The sequence below is a fragment of the Protobothrops mucrosquamatus genome, unplaced genomic scaffold (assembly GCF_001527695.2).
Source record: "Protobothrops mucrosquamatus isolate PMUCROS unplaced genomic scaffold, P.Mucros_1.0 scaffold1499, whole genome shotgun sequence".
Classification (NCBI taxonomy): Eukaryota; Metazoa; Chordata; class Lepidosauria; order Squamata; family Viperidae; genus Protobothrops; species Protobothrops mucrosquamatus.
Genome location: NW_015387673.1, coordinates 432,745 through 441,736, shown reverse-complemented (window position 1 = coordinate 441,736; position 8,992 = coordinate 432,745).

Sequence of the window (8,992 nt, the reverse complement as noted above, 5' to 3'; positions counted from 1 at the left end):
GCATGAACGTGGGGCTGGCGGCGGTTAGCGCATGCACCCCTATGCAAATGGGGCCACTAGCCATGTGGGTTGTGTGGCCCGTTTGCGCACCTGCACACTTGCGCAAACAGGCCGCTAGCCCTGCACGAGTGCGTGCGGTCCCATTTGTGCGCGCCTCCGTTCGCACGCTCATGCACACGCACACCAATTTCCCAGCTGGTCTCTTTCCCTCCGGGCCATCAGCATGAAAAGGTTGGTGACCTCTGAGCTAGGAGAATGTCGTGGTAAAGTCTTTAACCGGGTTAAAATAAATTGCCAGATACTGGCCAGGTATCAGTTATACACAGAACCGTGGTTTGTTAGTTCATTTTTTTGAAGTTAAATTGAGAACGTTTAATGAATATTTTTTGCTGATCAGCACCGATCCTGGCTTTGCCATGCAGGTAGTCCTCTACTTACAAATATCCATTTAGTGACCATTTGAAGTTTAAACGGCACTGTTAAAAGTGACTTTTTTGCACTTATGACCATGGCAGCCACACCCTGATCACGTGATCAAAATTCAGACGCTTCGTAACTGGTTCATACTTATGACCGTTACAAGATCCCCAGGGTCATGTGTGATCCCGTTGCGACCTTCTGTCAATGGGGAAGCCAGATTCACTTAACAACCATGCGACTGACTGAAGCGATTCACTTAACAACGGTGGCAAGGAAGGCCGTAAAAGGGGGCCAAACTCGCTTAGCAACGGTCTCGCTTAGTAACGGAAGCATTGGGCTCAGTTGCGGCCGTACGTCAAGGAGTACCTCTATCCTTCATCGAAAGAGCGCTTCAACTGGGAAGCCACAAATTGAGAGCAAGTTAACTCTTGTTCTTTAGTACAGGCATTAGTGACGAGATTTGTTTGCGATTAGTGTGTAACACAATCCATTCGGCTTTTTCCACAGCAGGGGCGTTGCTTAAGGAAACTGAAATCCAGAACTAACCGTGCCAATTTGACAACAATCCTCATAAATCTGGAAAATTCCATTCAGGATTATAGGTAGGCCCCATTCAGGATTATAGGTAGGCCTATACGTTACGACCGCCCTGGAGCCTTGCCATCATGGTCATAACTCAGGACAGTTGTAAAACAGGTTGGTCAGGTGACCAACCTAGATTTTACAATCATTTTTGCGGCGGTTAAACAAACACCACGGTCGTTAAATGAATCGGTGGTTTTTCTCTGGGCGTCGTAAAACACAGGAAATTCCTTGAATTACGACCGTAATGGAGCCTGTCGATCGCGTATTATCATTTGGGACAGCTGTCAAGCAAACTTGATCACGTAACTGACCTGGTTTTACGACTCTTTTTCCCGCTGGTTGTAAAGTAAGTGGCACGGTCGTTAAACAGAACCAGTGGTTTGCTATGGGCCTGGTTTTGATGAAATCTGTGGCAAATGCTAGTTTTTGGCACAACTGTCAGGGGCCGTGGAAACAGGGTGGGTAGGCCCGTGGGAACTTTGAACCGTTGCTAAGCAACTGGTCGTAATTCAAGAATTACCGTTATACCACTTTGAAATCTAGGGGTTGCACCCCTATTAAAGCAGAGCATTAGTCTAGAACATGGGGTCTTCAAACTTGGCCCTTTGATGACTTGTGGACTTCAACTCCCAGAATTCCTCAGCCAGGCACGCTGGCTGAGGAATTCTGGGAGTTGAAGTCCACAAGTCATCAAAGGGCCAACTTTGAAGACCCCTGGTCTAGAACATTTGTCGATAATATATTGGTTTTTCTGTGAATAAGGAATTTTTGTTTAATTTTGGCACCTTCCAAACGTTAGGGTTAGGGTTCAAGAAAAGGGTTTTATCAATTGTGGTTCAAATCAGACTTCAGGACCAGTTCAATATAGGTAATCCTCGACTTACAAGCTCATTTAGTGACCATTAAGTTACAACACCACTGAAAAAAGTGACTTGTGACCGTTTTTCACACTTTTGGCCGTTGCAGCATCCCCACGGCCATGCGATCAAAATTCAGACGCTTGGCAACTGACTCATATTTATGACAGTCAACGGAGAGTTCCAGGGTCACTTGATCCCCTTTTGCGATCATCCGACAAGCAGAATCAATGGGGCAGCCAGATTCACCGAACAAGCGTGTCACTAACAACTGCAGTGATTCACTTAACAATCGCGACAAGGAAGGCCGTAAAGTGAGGCAAAATTCACTTGTTTCACTTAGCGACAGAAACTTTGGACTCAATTGCGGTCGTACGTTGAGGACTACCTGTACAGTCAAACGGCTTGAAATTATCTTGGGAACATGTCCCAATCAGAGCATCGCTTTTTCCTCCATGTTGCGTCACTGTGCAAGGTATCCAAGCAGATGCAGACAACCTGCGACGAGGCATTAATTTGTGTTACTATTTTTGTTGTGGTTGTTTCAAATCCTTTTAAAATGTTTTTGAGCTTTTTCTTCTACCAGCCAGTTTTATTTTGGCTCCTCATGAGGACTAGAAACTCAGTTTCCAAAAAAAGGAATTGTCAGACACCTAAATATCTTGTCTCGCTCACTCTCCGCTAACTGTTTGGCCCTGATTTTGTATGTATTTTGTATTATTTCAAGAGCAAATCTACCTTTTCTCCATTTCTTATTTGGTTGGCCGGTTGGAGAGTTGAGGAAAAATTTTGAGAGGTGACTGAATCCAGAACAGTGTTTTTCACCCTTGGCAACTTCAAGATCTGTGGACTTCAATTCCCAGAATTCTCCAGCCAGCAATGCTGAGGATTCTGGGAGTTGAAGTCCAGGCATCTTAAAGCTGCCAAAGTTGAGAAACGCTGAGGTAGATTAAGGTAACCTTGACACTATTAAACTGTGTGGACCGAGTCCCAGAATTCTCAGGAAAGACTTCGCTTGCTAGGGAATTCTGGGAAATCAATCTATGTATTTAAAACACCCCCGATAAGGATGGTTGGGGAATTCTGTGAATTGAAGTTCAACTTGATAGCTATCAACATTACGAGACGTTATGGGTGACAATCATCCATGACAGGCTATGACTGGTGGACTTCAACTCCCAGAATTCCTGAGCCAGCATGGGGGAACTAGGGCCCCCTTTAGGACTCGTGGACTTCAACTCCCAGAATTTCTCAGCCAGCATGAGGGAAACTTTGGCCCTTCATGACTCGTGGACTTCAACTCCCAGAATTCCTGAGCCAGCATGGCTCAGCTTGGAAACCTCTCCCTTTTCCCTCAGCATCGCTGGCTCAGGAATTCTGGGAGTTGAAGTCCACGAGTCATAAAAGAGCCAAGGTTGCCTACCCCTGGTCTAGACATACCCTGGAATGAGGAATTCTGGGAGTTGAAGTCCACGGAGTCATCAAGGGAGCCATACTTCCCCCATGCTGGCTCAGGAATTCTGGGAGTTGAAGTCCACGAGTCATAAAAGAGCCAAGGTTGCCTACCCCTGGGCTAAAGGAAGGCAGAGAGGCCCACATTTTCATAGAGGGCTACAGAGGGGTGACATCCCAAAGGTGGTTAGCAGTAACCTTGGTTAGTTTTCTTCTGCGACTTACCTTGTCGGGTTAATCCAAGAAGCTGATTTGCTTACGCTTCAGTGGGTTGGGCAACTGCCTCCAATTAAGTCACATACAGCCTGGTGGAATCAGGGAACCAGGACTTGATAGAACTAAGGTGGACAATTAGGCCAAAATTCAGTTAGTCCTCAATTTACAACCACAATGTTCTGTTGATAAATGAGACAAGTCCTTAAATGAGATTTGTCCCATCCTCCCACCCGTCTTACTACAGTTGTTAAGTAAATCCGGCTTTCCCGCTGATTTTGCTTGTCAGATCACAAAAGGAGATCACATGACTCAGCACACTGCAACAGTCCTAAGTACATGCCAGTGGCCCGCAGTGGTAACGTTAACAACACGGGTGTTAAGTGACTCCGGCTTTCCCGTTGACTTTGCTCGTCAGAAAGTCACAAAAGGAGATGATCACATGAGCCCAGCACACTGCAACCGTCATTAAGTACATGCCAGTGGCCTGCATTTTAATCACGCTGATTATTGGGATGCTGCGACAGCCATTAAGCATGAGGGCGTTTGTCAGTCACTCTTTTTTTCAGCGCTGTTGTAACTTTGAACAATCCCTAACCGGTCGTAAATTGAGGATGACCTGTTCTTTGGCTATTGTGTATTTTTTCAAATTATGTTTCGGGGTTGTTCTGCTCCCTAGCACAGATATGATTTGCTGCACATTGCGCGGTCCATCGGCTACCGGCATTTCTGTCTCGGCGGGAAATGAAAACGGAATCTTTTCTGATTTGACCCTATTTCAGGGATCTCTAAACATGGCGGCTTTCAGACCTGGGGACTTCATTTCCCAGAATTCTTCAGCCAGTCTTGCTGGCGAGGGCAGGGTTAGGCAACCTTGGCTCTTTTAGGACTCGTGGACTTCAACTCCCAGAATTCCTGAGCCAGCCATGCTGAGGGGAAAGGGAGAGGTTTCCAAGCTGAGCCATGCTGGCTCAGGAATTCTGGGAGTTGAAGTCCACGAGTCATGAAGGGGCCAAGGTTGCCTATCCCTGGACTAGGGAATTCTGGGAGCTGAAGTCCACAAGGCTTAAAAGCTACCAAGACTGAAATCCCCTGCCCTATCAATTCATCCCCATGATGCATTGCAACAACAAACCATAATTCATTTTCCTAAAAATGAATTATTTCTGGATACTTTCAAGATTTTTCAGAAATGAGATTACGAATGTGCAAGAAAAGCAGGCTACACCTGAAATCCAACACAAAAGATTTCATTATCCGGACATCCTAATTTTGGGAAAGGGCTGCTGCAGAAGTGTATTCCAGGTAGTCCTCGACTTACGACGACAGGAACCGGAACATTCACCATTAAGCGGTGCAGTGAGGCCTGAGGTGACCGGACACCGGATTTTATGGCCTTTTTGTCATGATCGCTACGCAAATTAGCACAGATGTCACATGATCACAACTTGCAACCTTCCCTGCCAGCTTGTGAGAAGCTGGCTGGGAAGGTCACAAATGACAATCACAAGAAGGTGGGATGTTGTCACGATCATAATAAATGCATTAAATAAATGCACCAGCCGGGGTGGCGCAGTGGTTACAATGCAGTATTGCAGGCAAACTCTGCCCACTGCCGGGAGTTCGATCCCGACCAAGGCTCAAGGTTGACTCAGCCTTCCATCCTTACGAGGTCGGTAAAATGAGGACCCAGATTGTGGGTTTTTTTTGGGGGGGGGACAATATGCTGACTCTGTAACCCACTTAGAAAGGACTGTAAAGCANCCCTTCATGACTCGTGGACTTCAACTCCCAGAATTCCTGAGCCAGCATGGCTCAGCTTGGAAACCTCTCCCTTTTCCCTCAGCATCGCTGGCTCAGGAATTCTGGGAGTTGAAGTCCACGAGTCATAAAAGAGCCAAGGTTGCCTACCCCTGGTCTAGACATACCCTGGAATGAGGAATTCTGGGAGTTGAAGTCCACGAGTCATCAAGGGAGCCATAGTTCCCCCATGCTGGCTCAGGAATTCTGGGAGTTGAAGTCCACGAGTCATAGAAGAGCCAAGGTTGCCTACCCCTGGGCTAAAGGAAGGCAGAGAGGCCCACATTTTCATTCAATGGCCTGTAGAGGGCTACAGAGGGGTGACATCCCAAAGCTGGTTAGCAGTAACCTTGGTTAGTTTTCTTCTGCGACTTACCTTGTCAGGCTAATCCAAAAAGTTGATTTGCTTATGCTTCAGTGGGTTGGGCAACTGCCCCCAATTAAGTCAAATACAGCCCGGTGGAATCAGGGAACCAGAACTTGATAGAACTAAGGTGAACAATTAGGCCAAAATTCAGTTAGTCCTCGATTTACGACCACAATGTTCTGTTGCTAAGTGAGACAAGTCCTTAAGTGAGGTTTGTCCCATCCTCCCACCCGTCTTGCTACGGTTGTTAACTAAATCCGGCTTTCCCGCTGATTTTGCTTGTCAGATCACAAAAGGAGATCACATGACTCAGCACACTGCAACAGTCCTAAGTACATGCCAGTGGCCCGCAGTGGTAACGTTAACAACACGGGCGTTAAGTGAATCCGGCTTTCCCGTTGACTTTGCTCATCAGAAAGTCACAAAAGGAGATGATCACATGAGCCCAGCACACTGCAACCGTCATTAAGTACATGCCAGTGGCCTGCATTTTAATCACGCTGATTATTGGGATGCTGCGACAGCCATTAAGCGTGAGGGCATTTGTCAGTCACTCTTTTTTTCAGTGCTGTTGTAACTTTGAACAATCCCTAACTGAACGGTTGTAAATTGAGGACGATCTGTTCTTTGGCTATTGTGTATTTTCAAATAATGTTTCGGGGTTGTTCTGCTCCCTAGCACAGATACGATTTGCTGCATGTTGCACGGTCCATCGGCTACCGCCATTTCTGTCTCGGCGGGAAATGAAAACGGAATCTTTTCTGATTTGACTCTATTTCAGGGATCTCTAAACATGGCGGGTTTCAGACCTGGGGACTTCATTTCCCAGAATTCTTCAGCCAGTCTTGCTGGCGAGGGCAACCTTGGCTCTTTTATGATTTATGGACTTCAACTCCCAGAATTCCTGAGCCAGCCATGCTGAGGGGAAAGGGAGAGGTTTCCAAGCTGAGCCATGCTGGCTCAGGAATTCTGGGAGTTGAAGTCCACGAGTCATAAAAGGGCCAGATTTGAAGACCCCTGGCCTAGACCAGGGATAGGCAACCTTGGCTCTTTTATGACTCATGGACTTCAACTCCCAGAATTCCTGAGCCAGCCACGCTGAGGGGAAAGGGAGAGGTTTCCAAGCTGAGCCATGCTGGCTCAGGAATTCTGGGAGTTGAAGTCCACGAGTCATGAAGGGGCCAAGGTTGCCTACCCCTGGGCTAGGAAATTCTGGGAGCTGAAGTCCACAAGGCTTAAAAGCTACCAAGACTGAAATCCCCTGCCCTATCAATTCATCCCCATGATGCATTGCAACAACAAACCATAATTCATTTTCTTAAAAATGAATTATTTCTGGATACTTTCAAGATTTTTCGGAAATGTGATTAATGAATGGGCAAGAAAAGCAGGCTACACCTGAAATCCAACACAAAAGATTTCATTATCCGTACATCCTAATTTTGGGAAAGGGCTGCTGCAGAAGTGTATTCCAGGTAGTCCTCGACTTACGACGACAGGAACCGGAACATTCACCATTAAGCGGTGCAGTGAGGCCTGAGGTGACCGGACACCGGATTTTATGGCCTTTTTGTCATGATCGCTACGCAAATTAGCACAGATGTCACATGATCACAACTTGCAACCTTCCCTGCCAGCTTGTGAGAAGCTGGCTGGGAAGGTCACAAATGACAATCACAAGAAGGTGGGATGTTGTCACGATCATAATAAATGCATTAAATAAGTGCACCAGCTGGGGTGGCGCAGTGGTTACAATGCAGTATTGCAGGCAAACTCTGCCCACTGCCGGGAGTTCGATCCCGACCAAGGCTCAAGGTTGACTCAGCCTTCCATCCTTACGAGGTCGGTAAAATGAGGACCCAGATTGTGGGTTTTTTTTGGGGGGGGGACAATATGCTGACTCTGTAACCCACTTAGAAAGGACTGTAAAGCACTATGAAGCAGTATATAAGTCTTAAGCGCTGTGGCCAAGCGACTAAATCGTGATCGCGTGACTGCAGGGCTTCGACAGCGGTTGTGAAGTGTGAGAAACAAATGGTTGTTAAGTCGAGGATTGCCTGTATTCTCAAGCCAGTCTGTAGTCAGCACGCTCTGCAAGGGAAATGTTTTACACACTCCGTTCTGAACAAAAAAACGGGTGTGTTTGCACACTGACCCGCAATGTCTTAAAGAAGGAATCAAACCGAAAGAAAATAATAATCCCGACTGTCCCTTTTTTTATCGCAATCATCTTGCATTTGATCTTTTTCTTTTCCTTCGAGATGGTTTTCTTTAATATAATTTTTTTAAGTCATTCCCCAACCTTCCCACCCCCTCACTTTAAATACACAACAGAAAGACAAATCCCTCCCACCCGCCCCCAGTTCTGGGGTGTGGAGTTGTGGGGCGAAGGAGAGTTGAGAACGGGGTGATGGATCGGCTGTTCTTCCGTTCAGCCTTCCTAACTACCCCTCTTGTAGTTTGTTTGGTATCTGTGTAAGGGTGGTGGGTTTTCCAATTTTTTTTTTTTGCGTCTCCTTCTTTAAACCCACAAGTTTCCATCTTCTTCGTCCAGTTCTTAAAAATTCACGTCCGTCAATTTTGTCAGCTGGAAGGGAATACAAAATACGCCGTGGGGAGGGAATCAAAAGATCGTCCCCTCCCAAAATAAATGTTACAAAGGCAGGAAAGAACGCGACGGGTTAATTTTTTTTTTCTTCTCCTTCATCTTGTGTCTTTTTTTTTTTTTTAAAAAGGAAAATTATTTCCAGTTTGCTTTTTATGACTTTTTTTTTTGTTGGTGGTGTTGGTGGGTGTTCTCTCTCTCTCTTTTTTTTTGGTTATTGTATAGAAGTTTTTTTTTTAAGAGCTTTGGATTCCTAAAGAGGGTTTTTTGAGTATATTTTTTTTTCGTTTTTTGCAAGGTTTGTCAGCACGCGGCGCCCGGAGCGGCGTCTGCGTGTTTGACGAGAGTCATTCAGTCATTCAGTGTTCTTTCTCTATCTCTCTCTCTTTTTTTAAAATTTTTTTATTTTTTTTTAAAGCCATCGGAGTAGGTTTTTTGCGTCGTTTCCCGCGCCGAGACAGAACTCGTCGTCTATCAGGAGGAAAAAGACAGTTGAGGTTGTTGGGTTTTATTTGGTTCCCCAGGACCAGAAAAGACCCAGCTGGGGGGGTGGGAAAAAGGAAGAGGAGAGAGACGAAAAAAAGAGAAAAAAAAATTACGGGAAAGAGAAAACTCTCGCCCTGTTTGGTTGCCGATCAAATCCATCAACAGTTCAGGAATTTGTCCATCCGTCCTTGACGGTCATTAATATAC